The following is a 17,124-nucleotide window of genomic DNA, read 5'->3' as shown; positions in this document are numbered from 1 at the left end:
AAAGATTCAGTTTGTGATATCAATAACATAAAGAGAAGGAGCCAACTGTAAAGGAATAGAGCTTTAGTATGCAATTGAAGTTGGTATCAATTTTAAATAGATTGTTGTAACTTTAGGATGTTATATGTAATCCCTCTGGTAACCAAAAAGAAAATATTTATAGAATACACAAAAAAGGAAATGAGGAGGGAATCAAAACGTGTCACTACAAAAAATCAACTAGAGATAAGACTTCCAGTTTCTAGTCCATAATGAGCTTGGGAGTCATCAATCCATTATAACAACAAGTAAAAAGCAGAATGAACTGAAAATCAACTCTTCCATAGATCCATCAGAGAGTTAAGGTCACAGGGTAAACTGCTGCCCACAGACAGGTGGATACAGAGAATCACAACTTACCAGAGCATAGGCACATTAGCAGAAACCTCTGTGGGAACCAGTACAGGAGATGGAAAACCTAAACTGTAATGGAAAAATTGCAGGAGGTTCAGTGTGGACAAATCTGAGAGTTAAATGCTCCAAGGGGGTCCGAGTCTTTAAGAAGTCCCTGCACTTTTATGAGCTTTACCTCCAGGAGCCCAATCAAGTCCTCACTAAGTCCTCACTAAGACTGGAGAAAAATCTCCATTGTGTTTCTGGCAGAGAGAGGGGGAAAGTCGCTATTTTGAAACATTCTCAAAGCATTCTGTTCTTAATAAGGCATGCCGCAAAGAGAAACTATTGTACCAGAGCCTATAACCTACTGAGGTTTCATTAGTGTCTAACCAACCTGAGGGAAAAGAAATGCTCAGCTCCAGCCCACTCTAGCCATCCTGTCCCACCAGAGGGAGGGAGGTAGACTGAGAGGCACTGGCAAAGTTCACAGTCCAGTGGCAGTTTCACCAAGACTGAAGCTTAATCACAGGACTATAGAACATAAACCCTCCCCCTACACCTTATCACCACATCACTAAAGGTCTTACCAGTGTTCCTTTTACCCAGCACATGAAGTCTAGGTTTAAACAAAAACAAACAAAACAACAACAGAGACAATTAATAGAAAACAGTAACAAATATGATAGGTATTAATCCAATTATATCAATAACCACTTTACATATCAAAGATAAAATCAAAAATAGAGAAAAGTGGGGCTTCCCTGGTGGCACAGTGGTTAAGAATCTGCCTGCCAATGCAGGACACGTGTTCAAGCCCTGGCCTGGGAAGATCCCACATGCCACAGAGCAACTAAGCCCGTGCATCACAGCTACTGAGCCTGCACTCTAGAGCTCACGTGCCACAACTACTGAGCCCACGTGCCACAACTACTGAAGCCCAGGCGCCTAGAGCCCATGCTCCGCAACAAGAGAAGCCACTGCAATGAGAAACCTGCACACCGCAACAAAGAGTAGCCCCCACTCGCCACAGCCAGAGAAAGCCCACACACAGCAACAAAGACCCAACATAGCCAAAAATAAAAAATAAAATTTAAAAAATAGAGAGAGTGGAGTGGGGGCCTCCCCTTTCCTCCTTTGCCTCCTGACAGGAAAGGTTTAAGGGCGACTGAGCCCTGGGAGGCCGGGCTGGGCTTGGGGGCCGCCCCGGGGGCCCGGGCCATGGATGTACGCCGACTGAAGGTGAACGAACTTCGCGAGGAGCTGCAGCGCCGCGGCCTAGACACTCGTGGCCTCAAGGCCGAGCTTGCTGAGCGGCTGCAGGCGGCGCTGGAGGCCGAGGAGCCCGACGACGAGCGGGAGCTCAAGGCCGACGACGAACTGGGGCAACCCGGGCACAACAACGAGGCGATGTCATGGACAATATTATCATGCAGAACCAATTCTATGAGATGCAGGTCACCAAGAAAGAGAACGAGTCAGGCTACGAGAGGAGAACACTGGAAATGGACCAGCAGCAGCAGGCCTATCGCCCAGTAGAAGTGAAGACAGAGATGAAGCAAGAAGCACCCACCAGCTTCCTCCCGCCCGAAGCATCTCAACCCAAACCAGACAGACAGCAGTTCCAGAGTCGCAAGAGGACTTATGAAGAAAACCGGGGACGGGGGTATTTCGAGCACAAGGAGGATAGGAGGGGCCGCTTTCCTCAGCCTCCCGCTGAAGAGGATGAAGATGACTTTGACAACACCCTTGCTGCCATCGACACATATAACTGCGACCTCCACTTCAAGATGGCCTGAGACCGGAGTAGTGGCTGCCCACTCACAACTGAAGGTTTTGCGTACCTGTGGTCAGCAGCCCGTGCCAGCTATGGGGTCAGAAGGGGCCGTGTGTGCTTTGAGATAAAGATCAATGAGGAAGTCTCTGTGAAGCACCTTCCATCTACAGAGCCCGACCCACACGTTGTCTGTATTGGTTGGTCCCTGGACTCCTGCAGCACTCAGCTAGGCAAAGAGCCTTTCTCCTATGGTTATGGAGACACTGGGAAGAAGTCCATCAACAGCTGGTTTGAAAACTACGGAGACAAGTTTGCAGAGAATGATGTGATTGGCTGCTTTGAGGACTTTGAATGTGGAAATGATGTGGAACTTTCCTTCACCAAAAATGGGAAGTGGATGGGCACTGCCTTCCGAATCCAGAAGAGAGACTTAGGGGGTCAGGCCCTCTACCCTCATGTCCTGGTGAAGAATTGTGCAGTGGAGTTCAACTTCGGGCAGAGGGCAGAGCCCTACTGTTACGTCCTCCCAGGCTACACCTTCATCCAGCACCTTCCCCTGAGTGAGCGAATCTGGGGCACTGTCGGACCAAAGAGCAAGGCAGAGTGTGAGATTCTGATGATGGTGGGCCTGCCTGCCACCAGTAAGACCACATGGGCCATCAAACATGCAGCCTCCAACCCCTCCAAGAAGTACAACATCCTGGGTACCAATGCCATCATGGATAAGATGCGAGCGATGGGCCTACGCCGTCAGAGGAACTACGCCAGCCGCTGAGACGTCCTGATCCAGCAGGCCACCCAGCGCCTCAACCGCCTCATGCAGATCACTGCCCGAAAGAAACGCAGCTATATCCTAGATCAGACAAATGTTTATGGGTCAGCCCAGAGATGAAAAATGAGACCATTTGAAGGCTTCCAGCGCAAAGCTATTGCTATTTGTCCCACTGATGAGGACATAAAAGACCGAACGATAAAGCGAAACGACGAAGAAGCGAAGGATGTCCCATATCACGCGGTCTTAGAAATGAAAGCCAACTTCATGTTGCCAGGTGTTGGGGACTTCCTGGACGAGGTGCTGTTCATTGAGCTGCAGCGAGAGGAAGCAGACAAGCTGGTGAGGCAATACAATGAGGAAGGCCGCAAGTCTGGGCCACACCCTGAAAAGCGCTTTGACAACCAAGGCGGTGGTAGCTTCCGGGGCTGTGGGGGTGGCGGCCGTTTCCAGCGCTATGACACCCGAGGTCCCCCCAGGGGCAACCGAGGAGGCTTCCAGAATCGGGGAGGAGGCAGCAGAAGAGGCAGCTACCGAGGAGGTTTCAACCACAGTGGAGGTGGTGGCTACAACCAGAACCGCTGGGGTAACAACAGCCGGGATAACAACAACTCCAATACCCGAGGCAGCTACAACAGGGCTCCCCAGCAACAGCCACCACCACAGCAGCCACCGCCACCACCGCCACCCAGCTACAGCCCTGCTCGGAACCCTCCAGGTGCTGGCAGCTATGCTAAGAACAGCAACATCCCTGGCTCGAGCACCAATACCAGCACTCCTACTGTCAACAGCTACAGCCCTCCACAGCCGAGTTACAGCCAGCCACATCCCTACAACCAGGGAGCTTACAGCCAGGGCTACACAGCTCCACCATCTCCACCTCCGCCACCACCTGCCTACACCTATGGGAGCTATGGCAGCTACAACCCAGCCCCTTACACCCCTCCGCCGCCCCCCACCGCACAGACCTACCCTCAGCCCAGCTATAACCAGTACCAACAGTATGCCCAGGAGTGGAACCAGTACAATCAGAACCAGGGCCAGTGGCCGCCATACTACGGTAACTGTGACTACGGGAGCTACTCCGGGAACACACAGGGGAGCACAAGCACACAGTAGCCAGTGTGTCCTGGAGGCCCCTGCCGGCTTCCTCCACCAGCGCCCACCTTGGCCCCCCTTGTCCACCCCACCGGGTCATGTGGTGCTGGGGGACGGGTCCTCCCAGGGCTGCCTCCCCTCCAAGGGGCTCTTACCCCACACAGGGCCGGCATTTTCCTCTGGATTCAAACAGGCAACAATGACCTTTTATTTTTTATTTTTTTGCAGTATGCGGGCCTCTCACTGCTGTGGCCTCTCCCTTTGCGGAGCACAGGCTCTGGACGCGCAGGCTCAGCGGCCATGGCTCATGGGCCTAGCTGCTCCGCGGCATGTGGGATCTTCCCGGACCGGGGCACGAACCCGTGTCCCCTGCATCGGCAGGCGGACTCTCAACCACTGCGCCACCAGGGAAGCCCAGACCTTTTATTTTGTTTGTCCCCCCACCCCACTCCTCTCCCTCTTCCTCCCTTCCTCCTTTTAGACTAAAGACGCCCCTTCCCTTGGTTGTACAGTGAGGCTACAGGGCTGTGGGGAGGGCCCCTTCCTGTCCTCTGGTCCCAGCCCTGCTCCAGCCCCTCAGCTTCCCAGATTCTCATGCAGTTGGTTGTAAATTCTTCCAGGAGCTGTTTTACTGTCTACTTTCAGGATTTAAAAAAAATCAAAAACTTAAAAACACACAAGTTTAAAAAAGCAAAATGCAGCAGGAGGAAGAAGTGACAGATTTTTTTTGGTAATTATGCTTTTTTTTTTAATTTTTAGAATTTGTCCCTTTTTACTGTGGGTGAGCTGTTGATATTTCATCAGGATAACCATTTCTTTGCTGAGTTCAGGTGATGGAGGAAGAGCCACACCCTCAAAACAAAACACACACAAAACAAAACCAGAGAATCATCTTTAACCTAACTTTTTATACAATGTCTCAGTTTCCCGTAACTTTGCACACAACCTTCTGTGTTGAGTTGAATTGTACCTGCCTTTTGTATTTGGAGAGAGTGTGACTATTGAACTTGAAACCTTTTATTCCAGGCATCTTGGTGGTTTCTGGTGGGATTAATCGGGTGAGAGGGAAGAAGGGAGTTGGGGGGTTCCTTCCTTTCAGAACATGAAGTTTCTCACTGCCTCCTCTCCAGAGGTCTCCCAGGTGCCAGACCTAAAGGTTTTTCCTACAGTGATCCTCTGATTATTTTTACTTCCCCTTGACCCATATGTTTTAACAGGACTTTAACAAACTGCACTTATTAAGAAATGTGTTTGCTCTGTCTTGTTTTGTTTTTGTTTTGTTTCAATAAATGACATGGCACCTCCTAGCAGGAAGGAAGCAAGGTTTCAACCCTGATTTAAAAAAAAAATACAGAAAAGTATAGCATGCTAACACTAATCAAAAGAAAGCTGGGGGCTTCCCCAGTGGCGCAGTGGTTGAGAGTCTACCTGCCAATGCAGGGGACGCAGGTCCGTGCCCCGGTCCGGGGGGATCCCACATGCTGCGGAGTGGCTGGGCCCGTGAGCCATGGCCGCTGAGCCTGCGCGTCCGGAGCCTGTGCTCCGCAACGGGAGAGGCCACAGCAGTGAGAGGCCCGCGTACCGCAAAATAAACAAAAACAAAACAATATCAAAGTGACGCCAAGTAAGAGTACAAGGTGTTAGCTTTCAAAATCCACGTCTTCATTCAAAATTGAGTCGGGGGAGGGGAGGGACTGAGAAGACCATGTATTAAAAAAAAAAAAAAAAAAAAAAAAAAAGCTGGAGCAGCCGTAGTAATTTTAGAGGAAGCTGACTTCAGATCAGGGAAAATTATCAGGGATAAAGAGGGCCATTACATAATGATACAGGTGTAACAAAACAGTAGTAATCTTTATATGTACCTAACAATGGACCATCCAAATATGTGAGGGAAAAACTTTTAGAACTACAAGGAGAAATAAATAAAACCACTATTATAATTGGATTCCTTCAACACCCTTTTTTTAATAATGGAAAATCAGTAAGGACACAGTTGACTTCTAGCCCCATCAATCAACTGGATATAATTGACACCGATAGACTACTTCTTCCAACAACAGTAGAATACACATTCTTCTCAATTTTACAAGGAACACTCACCAAGATAAACACAGCAAGCATCTGTGGCCTTAAAACATACCTTAACAAACTTAAAAAAATAGAAACCAGGGCTTCCCTGGTGGCGCAGTGGCTGAGAATCCGCCTGCCAATGCAGGGGATGCGGGTTCGAGCCCTGGTCCGGGAAGATCCCACATGCCACGGAGCAACTAAGCCCGTGCGCCACAGCTACTGAGCCTGCGCTCTAGAGCCCGCGAGCCACAACTCCTGAAGCCCGCGCGCCTAGAGCCAGTGCTCTGCAGCTAGAGAGGCCACCGCGATGAGAAGCCCTTGCACCGCAACGAAGAGCAGCCCCCGCTCGCCGCAACTAGAGAAAGCCCGCGCACAGCGATGAAAATCCAACGCAGCCAAAAATAAATAAATAAAATTAAAGAAAAAAAAATAGAAACCATAAAATGTATGCTCTCACACCGCAGTGGAACTGAACTAGAAATTAACAACAGAAAGATAGCTGAAAAACCCCAAAATACCTGGAGATTAAACAACACACTTCTAAATATCACACAAGTCAAAGAAATCTCAGAAATATTAAAATATCTTCAATAAAAATGAAAATACAGCTTATCAAAATTTGTGGGATACAGTGAAAGCAGATCTTAGAAGGAAATTTATAGCATTGAATATATATATTAGAAAAGAAGAGGGCTTCCCTGGTGGCGCAGTGGCTAAGAATCCACCTGCCAATGCAGGGGACACTGGTTCGAGCCCTGGTCCAGGAAGATCCCACATACCACAGAGCAACTAAGCCCGGGAGCCTGTGAGCCACAACTACTGAGCCCACATGCCACAACTGCTGAGGCCCGTGCACCTAAAGCCTGTGCTCTGCAACAAGAGAAGCCACTGCAATGAGAAGCCCACGCACCACAATGAAGAGTAGTCCCCGCTCACAGCAACTAGAGAAAGCCCACGTGCAGCAATGAAGACCCAATGCAGCCAAAAAATAAAAATAAAAAAACAAAAATTTTAAAAAATATATAAATAAATAAATAAGACAGGGGTTGATGCTTCCATGTTACATCCTGGGGCTCCAGTTCTGGAGGCGTCTATTGTCCCCATTTTACATGCCATAAAACTGAGGCCTGGGCTTCCCTGGTGGCGCAGTGATTGAGAGTCCGCCTGCCGATGCAGGGGACACGGGTTCGTGCCCTGGTCCGGGAAGATCCCACATGCCGCGGAGCGGCTGGGCCCGTGAGCCATGGCTGCTGAGCCTGCGCGTCTGGAGCCTGTGCTCCGCAACGGGAGAGACCACAACAGTGAGAGGCCCGTGTACCGCAAAAAAAAAAAAAAAAACCAAAAAAAAACTGAGGCCTGCCCTGGGATCCCAGAGCTTGTAAGCAGCTCTTTTTAAATCCCAACTGTATCTCATTTTATTCTACCCTTTACAACTAAATCTTACCTCCTCTGAGTACAAAATGAGTGCATGATTCATGACACCTATTTATACCAAGAAAAAGGACTAGAGCTTGAGCTTGTTAACTCTTGGCTTCTCCTGTGGCTCAGAATGTGGCCTTGTGCACATCACTTAATTCATTCAGGAAATACTGCCTGAGTTCCTGCTGAGTGCTGGACACTTCTAGAAGCGGGGCACACAGCAGTGAACAGGACAGATGGGTCTCAATAGCTTATGTTCTAGTTGAGCAATAGACAACGTTAAACATTTAAAACACAGGTGAGTGCTCTAATGAAAAGACAGTATAAAGGGATGGAGAGAGATAGGGTGAGGGGTGCAGGGACAAATCATGCAATGGTCTGAGTAAAACACTAGAATCAGTTAATTGTGATAATTAGTAGTAATTAATAGTAGAACAAATTAAACATACTTCATGCAAGGAAGAAACCCCAATATTTTATGTTTCTTTTTTTCCTCTGATACAACAGTTTAACTTTTTAAAAACTCTCCATTGGATATTTAAAATCTGTGGGCTATGTTAATGTATAGTCTACAGTATATAATCCCGTTGCGGAGCACAGGCTCTGGACGTGCAGGCTAAGCGGCCATGGCTCACGCGCCCAGCCCCTCCGCGGCATGTGGGATCTTCCCAGAGCGGGGCACGAACCCGTGTCCCCTGCATCAGCAGGCGGACTCTCAACCACTGCGCCACCAGGGAAGCCCCAAGTTTAAGACTTTAAAAGGAGAACATAAATGCAATAGACCTAATGAAAAAGATAATACCTATATTTAATTTTAAAAAGGAAATATTTCTGTCTCATGATATAGTGGGATGTTTTTACTCTGTTTTCTTTGACAATATTTCTCTGAACTGCCTGTGGCCTTCAAGACATACTTCTTTTCTTGTATGAACAGTAGTGGTAAAACTGACTACATACAAAATTCACTTTGACTTGGAGCTCTGCTCCTATCAAGCCCACGTTATGCTAGTTCCTGGTGTCACCCCAATTTGATGACAGCAAGCCAAATATCTTCTAAACAAAAGCATATGAGCGTGGGATACTTAATGATTTTATCTACTAGCAACAGCAGGTTTTTAGATTTGGATGAATTCATTTCCAGCTCTCTAAAAATGTCTATCCACTTTGTATCTAAAAGGCTTATGTTAGTAAAGCAGCTGTTTGCTGGGTCTTGGATCTATAAATTCATCAGAGGCTATCCATGTCTAAAATGTCCACAATTTTTAAGCACTTCAGTGTTTGAATGTCACTTTAAGTTAACCCCTCTCAGGGAAAATGAGAAAGGTAATTTGAACTTGTGAAGTTGAAGTTAACAGTTTCAGCCAAGAAATTGAGAAAGTTCTATGTAACCAGATCATCAAACAATTCTGGAGAAACAGCATTTATCTTTTGTTTTACTATAATCATTTTCTCCATTCTCATCCTCATTCTCCAAATTAGAGAAGGACATGCTTGTTCCACACTTGGAAAATATAATTTTACAGTAAGACAGTTTAACATCTTTTCTATGGCTAGCATCAATAGCAATCTGGTACACATATGTCTAAGGAGGCCATCTCTGTCCATTTCTTTAAAGCTTAAAATCTTACCAAGTGCTTCTGCATGTTTTGAAGAAATCGAGAAATAACCAAAACCTTTCATTATGAAAGCCTCAGTATTCAGATAAGCAAATCACATCCCCTTTTTTTGCAGTGTTGCAGATGAAATCTTTTAATTTCCTTTTTTTATAAAGATTTTTTGATGTGGACCATTTTTAAAGCCTTTATTGACTTTGTTACAATATTGCTTCTATTTTCCGTTTTGGTTTTTTGGCCACGAGGCATGTGGGATCTTAGCTCCCCGACCAGGGATCAAACCCACACCACCTGCATTGGAAGGTGAACTCTTAACCACTGGACCGCCAGGGAAGTCCCTAATATCTTCTTATTTTCTTCGGTGAAAAGTTTAGGGACTGAATGGAATTTACAAAAATTACATCTACATTGTCTGCCAAATGTGCAGATAGATGAACAAAATCTAGTTATTAATTGAACAAGATATCAACACCCTTTCGTTTTATGTTTGTGTGGGTGTGGTTTCATTAAAATCTTCATAGAAATCAAGAAGATGATTTGAAACTCCATTTTTCGAGTACCTAAGAACTAGGGGGAAATTTTTGTTACCATGACTCCACACACCACTTGATAAACTGTAGAAAGCTGATCATGATGGCTGGCAAGATCTGACAAAATAGGCTTTAGACTGTAAGGGACCAACATATCTTGTCAAAATTTCCCCTTTAGCTTGCCCACGGGACGTTTTAGCTGCAAGCTCTGAGTTCGGAAAATTAACTGCACCTGAACTGTACCTGGTTTCACAGAGCAGTCAAAGGAATGATGATGATGTGTGTTTGGTATACCTAAGCCAATTCACCACCACTATTTTTATTGGTGTCTTTGGGGGAGCTGAAAAACCTTGACAAAGTTAAAAGTACTTACCTGTCTTTTCCCAGACTTGTGAGATTGCCACCGTGTGTACTTTTACATACCTTTCTCCCGAATACTCAATCCTGAATTTTCTCCATATTGTTCAGTAGTCTCTGTTTTGGTTATTTATCTCCCTAATCCATGTGTCCTTCCATTTGTCATTAAAAGAACACATTCGGGCTTCCCTGGTGGCGCAGTGGTTAAGAGTCTGCCTGCCAATGCAGGGGACGCGGGTTCGTGCCCCGGTCCAGGAGGATCCTGCCTGCCGCGGAGCGGCTGGGCCCGTGAGCCGTGGCCGCTGAGCCTGCGCGTCCAGAGCCTGTGCTCTGCAATGGGAGAGGCCACGGCAGTGAGAGGCCCACGTACCGCAAAAAAAAAAAAAAAAAAAAAAGAACACATTCACTTAGCCTTTTTTTGGTCTGGGTTATGCTGGTGTTGGTATCGTAACCATTCTTTTCATTATCTAAAATCTTAGAAAACATTATCACAGTATTCACAATGTCAGAAGTTAAAACTAGCACTACTTGATACAAAGCGTGAGTTAATCCACAGGCACAGGCAAAGACAGTTACGGCTCCTAATTACAATACACTTAAGTTGCGTTACTCAGAGTGATGCATCAATGAATGATTCCTTATTGTGAACTACCAATCATGGTTATCAACATCAGCAGTCAGGGGCAGTATGGAAGGCAAAAAAAATCTCTGCTGTATCATTTGACACTAAAATCTGTTGCTTTCAGCAGTTCCTATTTTGGGGACCACCATATCAGTTTTCTACTTTACCCACAATCTTTGCACCCATTGCAAAAACTGGGACCTTTGCATGTCCTGAGGAGGGGTTTCCCGGGAAGCAGGTGTTTCAGTGCTAAAACCGGGATAGTCCTGGGGAAACCAGCACAGTTGGTCACCCTATAAGTAGTCTTGACTACGTCTTGTCCACCACCTCCCCTTTCCCCTACTTCCCGACCCTGCCAGAGCTGCCCTCACCCCAAGCTCAGCCAGTCACCTTCCCTCTCCTGGCAGTCTGAAATCTGGAAGGGAGACATGCCTAGCCTGGGAGTTGCCACAATATGAAGGTTCAAGCATTCCCCAAACAGCCCTAGCTGATTATTAGATAATTCTTGTTGTCCAGGGTTTTCTTCAACCCACTCCTTACCTTAGTATTCTGGTTAACTGCCTTTTCTGCTGAAGGTAGCCAGAGTTGGTTTCTTTAGCTTTCAGACAAGAGCGTCTTCACTACTGCAGTAGTATTGCTTTTGCTGATGTCCTTTCTATATCCTGTTGATCTGTGTCGGATCCTGGGTTCCTTGACACCAAATGGATATTCAGGTGTGGTGTAAAACTAAGATGGCTGTCAGTGATTTCCCGAAAAATGGCAAGGAGGTGGGGTGTTTGTACCTTTGCAATGGCTGAAGAGGGACTCAGCTGTGAGTTGTCAGCGGCCAACAATCCCAGCAGCTAGGGGGATGGGTGCTTTGGCCCTGAAAGGGAGAGAGATGGATGGCACACCTCAGTATTCACTATACTTTATCTCTATTCAATATCACATTAAAAACAAATTGTACCACTATAATATTTTAAATTGTTAGTAAGATCAGGTTTGTTTGTCTCTTTAAAGCATATAAATATTTAGGAGTTTTTGCCAGTATATATCTTCTAAGAGTTTATTCCACACGTAAAGTGAACAATCAGATATAACATTCATTTCACAACTCTTTCATTTTCCCATATTGTGCTAGGGTTTTTTCCTTCACAATTTTTTAGGTGCACAATCTGTATCAGTAATTGTTAATTTGTCTCATAATTACTAATAAGTAGAATTCTATTTTTAAACCTGCAATTATGGTAACTTACCATCAGTCACTCATCCAGTAAGAGTGGATGAATTCAGCCTCTGGCATTCTAGTCTCCAAACCCAAGCTATGGGGTAGTGCTTCTCAAATTTTCATGTGAACAAGAATCATCCAGGAATCAGTGAAAATACAGGTTCTGATTCAGGAGGTCTGGGGTGGGACCAGAGAATCTCTTTCAAATAAGCTGCCATAGGGCTAGTCTGAGGACACCTTAGGAGAAGTGAGGTTCTAAAGCAGGAATTAATAAATTACAGCCCACAGACTAAATCAGCCTGCTGCTTGGTTTTGTTTTGTTTTAATATTATTTATTTACTTGGCTATGCCAGTTCTTAGTTGTGGCACACAGGATCTTTAGTTGTGGCACACGGGATCTTTAGTTGTGGCACGCAGGATCTAGTTCCCTGACCAGGGATCAACCCCGGGCCCCCGGCATTGGGAGCATGGGGTCTTAACCACCGGACCATCAGGGAAATCCCTTTGTTTTTTATGGCTAAGAATAGATTTCATAATTTTATTTTATTTATTTACTTTTTTGGCTGCACTGGCGGCATGTGGGATCTTAGTTCCCTGACCAGAGACTGAACCCATGCCCCCTGCAGTGGAAGTGCAGAGTCTTAACCACTGCACGGCCAGAGAAGCCCAAGATTTCATAATTTTAAGTAGTTAAGATAAAATCAAAAAGAATAAATATTTTGTGATATGTGAAAATTACATGAAACACAAATTTCAGTGTCTGTAAATAAGGTTATTAGAACACAGCCATGCTCATTTGTTTATGTAATGTCTGTGGTTGGTTTTACACTACAAGGGCAGAGTTGAGTAGTTGTGACAGACTGTAAGGCCAGGCCTGCAAAGCTGAAAATACTGTCTGGCTCTTCACCAAGCTCTAAAGCACTAAATCTGCTGTTTCAGAGATGATTAACACTTCCTAGGGAGAAAGGGGGATTAGCTGCTGAGTTCCTTCTGGTTCTGGGTTTAACAGATTTGCAAAGTCTGTTAGAAAGAAGAGGAAACAAGGTTTTGAGGAGAAAGGACAGAGAAGGTGAATAAAGAACCAGGAGGTAAAAGTTTCTTGAGATTAAAAGGGCTTTACAGAAGGGTTTGGGTTATACAAGTGCATGCATTTGTTTAAATTCAGCAAATGTACACTTATAAAATATTCCGATTTCTTCAGCTTACTTGGAAATGAATGAAAAATTGAGAGGGACTGATGAATGGATAGATGGAAAGATAAAAAAGCAAATAGGGTAAAATGTTAATGGTGGTATATGAGTGTTCACTCGACAATTCTTCCAACTTTTCTGTATATTTGAAAGTTTTCATAATACAAAGTTAGAGGGGTAACAGAGGAAGAGAACGTGAAGGAGGTTACAAACGGGATGATCTTGGGGTAACTTCTGAGGAACTGACTCTTGTGTAAGACATTTTTACTGACTTCCAATGGAGGACCTCCACTTCCATTACTCCTGCACTAAGAGACCCAGGGAATTTTAAGCATCAACACGCACAGTGACTGCCATGGCAAGGCAACTCACTCAGGTCTTAACAGATTACCCAGGACACTCCCCTCTACCCAGGGCTGGCTTCATGGGCATGCAACCTGTATAGCTGCAGACAGCCCCACACTCAGAAGGTCCCACACTTGGTTTAACACTCTGCTGTTGCTGTCTTGAAATTTGTGGTAATTTTTGAACAAGAAGCCCCACGTTTTCATTTTGCCCTAGGTCCACAAATTATGTAACTGGTCCTGCCCCAACTCTCTCCTTCCCACCTACCAGACATATCTGAAAACACAGTGCATCTGAAGTCCCACATCAGGATGGCTCCTGATGAAAAAGCCTCTCAGACTATTAAAATATGCCAGTAATAGGTTATACTTAGAGTTTGAAAGCAGACATGGTTTTTAAATAAATTCAGGGGGACGATTTTCACATTAATGCTTCACATGTGTGATAGGACTTTTTTTGAAGATCAGGTTTTTTACACAAATTAAGGTATGTAAAATGCATGGATACTTTCGAATATTCAAATATATAGATATTAAAAATTAAAATAAAATATTAAAATAACAATTGTTTATTTCATTGTAAAATAATTGTTTTAAAGATTTATTTCTTACCCTGTTACTTACTGAGATGTTATTGACATACAATAAACTGCACATATTTAAAGTGTACAGTGTAATAAGTTTCAACATATACATACACACGTATAACCATCACAACCAATATTTGATCATACCCATCACCCCAAAAGGTTACCTGTGCTACTTTGTAACTCTCCCTCCCACACCGGGCAAAACTCCATCCCCCAAACAACCACTGATCTGCTTTCTATATAGAGTTTCATATAAACGGAATCATACAGAATGTACGCTTTTTGGGACTTCCCTGGCCGTCCAGTGGTTAAGACTCATCACTTCCACTGCTGGGGGCAAAGGTTCGATCCCTGGTCAGGGAACTAAGATCCTGCAAGCTGCGCCCTGCGGAGGAAAAAAAAAAAAATCTGGCTTCTTTCACTCAGCATAGTTTGAGACATCCATATTGTTGTATGAATAGTTATTCCTTTTTATTGCTGAGTAGCATTCCATTGTATACCATACTTTGTTTATTCATTCATCTATTGATGGACACTGGATTATTTCCTGTTTTGGGCTATAACAAATACAGCTGCTATAGACATTTGTGTACAGTCTTTGCAGGTGGGTCTATGGTGGTGAAGCAGGTAGCTGCGCCCATTGGCTCCCTGGGGGCAACCATTATCAAGGATATTTCTGGCAATTCCCCAATCTTTTTCTGGCCCAGTTTTTGCTTGTAGGGAGGATAGGCGACTGATACCAACCTGCTCCCATCCTTTCTTCAGGGACTCCAGCTCTGGCGCTGCCACTTCTGCATCAATACAACAGCCAGCGTCTCCTCTTAATCAACATGTTGTCGCTCATAAGAAAGATAGCAGCGCCCTGCAACCAGTTTTTATTAGCGTTAAGGTAGGGCATCCTGGGCGCCACCATTTTGAAGGAGGTGCCAGGCATCTTACATTCTGCTTCTGGGTCCCTACACAGAAGAGGCCATGGCAAGGGGGTACCTTCCAATAAGTGCAAAAGGCACTTGGGCTCTGGCTTGATGGGGTTGGGAAAGAGGCCCTGGGTGGACAAAGGTTTTGGAAAGGGCAGGGCAAGGGGAAAGAAGCCGCAGTAAGGGGGAGTGCAGCTCCAATGGTGCTTCCAACCTGACCCATAGTCACTATGTGAGACAGTGTTTATTGTTGGTTTAAGTCAGTAAATTTTGGAGGTAGTTTGTTTTTCGGCAATAGAGAGTACACCTTCCTTGCTGGTCTCCAACATTCCAGGCACACTGCCTATTTTAGGGTCTTTGCATTTGCTGTTCCCTCTGCCCGGAATAGTTTTTTTGTTTTTGGACACGTGCATTATTAGGTCCCTCATTTCTTTCAGGTCTCTATGCAGAGGTCACTTTGGAGGCCTTTCTTAGCTACTGTATCTAAAATTTCACTCCCCTCCTGTAATAGGGGAGGCACAGGCACGACCTATAGCAGTTCCGCTCAGCCACTGGTCAGCACCGCAGTGGGCCTCTCCCCCTCCCCCTCCTCTGTATAAAAGGAGACCGAATTTGGACTGAGGGAAGATGGTATTTTGAGACTCTAGTCTGCCATCTTCTTGGTCTGCTAGCTTTCCAATTAAAGTCGTTATTCCTTGCCAGAACAATTCATCTCCTGATTTACTGGCCTGTCCTGCAGTGAGCAGAGTGAGCGTGGGCTCTGTAACACTCCTACTATTTAATTAATTTATTTAGTTAGTTAGTTTTTGGGTTTTCTGGCTGCGCCACATGACATGTGGGATCTTAGTTCCCTGACCAGGGATCAAACCTGCGCCCCCTGCAGTGGAAGTGCGGAATCTTAACCACTGGACCACCAGGGAAGTCCCGATGCTCCTACTATTTTATATACCCTTTCCCTATTTACTTTTTACTCATTGACAATTATCAGTTTCCCTTTCTGTTTGATGTATCCCCAATGCCAAGAACAGGGCCTGGTTCATGGTAAGCACTTAGAATGCACTTGTGGGTAAAGGATGCACTTCTATTTAGAGTTCAAGAACTCCCAACAAGCACATCCAGAATCTGTGGCTCACTCAGATCTCTGCTCCAGCACTAGCCTTCCTGACTCCTTCCTACTTTTCAAATCTATTTCCCTGGTGAGGTGGGTAGGTTCTAAGATGGCCTGCAATGACTTCTACCTCCTGGAAGTCTGGAAAGAGGAATCCCCCTTGTGTAATTTCTCCCCCTTGAATGTGGCTGGGAACTGTGACTTGCATCTAACCAACAGAATACAGCAAACGTGACAGGATGTCACTTGCATGATAATATTACATAAGAGTGTAACTTCTGTATTGGTAGCAGACTCCTTATTTGAAGCAAGCTGCTGTGTTGTGAGCTGGACTTTGGAGATGCCCATGTGACAAGGTACTGAGGATAGCCTCTGGCCCACAGCCAGCATGAAATGGCGGCCCTCAGTCCAACAATTCACAAGGAATTGAATTCTGCCAACAACCATGTGATCTTGGAAGCAGCTCCTTCTCTTGCTGAGGATCAGATGAAACCACTGTTCTTGGCAACACCATGACTGTAGCCTTGTGAGACTCGAACCAGAGGACCCAGCTAAGCTGTGTCTGGACTGACAGAAACTGTGAGATAACAAATGTGGGTTGGCTTAAGCTACTAAATTTGTGATAATTTGTTAGGTAGCACTAGGTAACTAACACACTTAGGTTACCAAAGCTAGAGACCAGTGTTAACAGATGTCATAATTTTTTCTCATTACTATCTGTTCTGTGAGGAGGATGCTTTGTTTCAGGGCTAATGATTAGGTGTGTGATCCATACCACAGCTCCACCCTTGTCTGACCATCAGAATTACTGAGGATGCTTGAACCCTCTGCCAGAGCTAATCAAACAGAATCTCTGGGGCCAATATGTTTTTAAAAAAAATTCTCTGCAAAGTGTCTTGCCCAAGATATTTATTAACTACAAAGGCAGAAATGGCAGATTTAGAGTGGGGAAATCTGACATTGAGCACCTTGACCAAATGATCAAGGTTGACATCACCAATAAGATTTATCACCATCACGTACCCTCTGATATGATGCACTGAAGATGCATCACTTCTGTAATATTACTGCATAACCCAGTTAATCAAACCCCAATTGAGGGATATTCTACAAAATAACTGGCCAGTATTGTTCA

The 17,124-nt window shown here is 45.2% G+C and overlaps 1 pseudogene; it reads left to right on the top strand.

The window, feature by feature from the left end:
• The first annotated feature begins 1,522 nt into the window (after positions 1–1,522).
• LOC115862586 (heterogeneous nuclear ribonucleoprotein U-like protein 1 pseudogene) lies at positions 1,523–4,134 on the top strand (annotated as a pseudogene).
• Positions 4,135–17,124: the final 12,990 nt, after the last annotated feature.

Source organism: Globicephala melas, chromosome 19, assembly GCF_963455315.2.
Source record: "Globicephala melas chromosome 19, mGloMel1.2, whole genome shotgun sequence".
In the NCBI taxonomy this organism is placed as follows: domain Eukaryota; kingdom Metazoa; phylum Chordata; class Mammalia; order Artiodactyla; family Delphinidae; genus Globicephala; species Globicephala melas.
The sequence above is the reverse complement of the archived record's forward strand: the minus strand, read 5'-3'. Positions and strand labels throughout refer to the sequence as shown.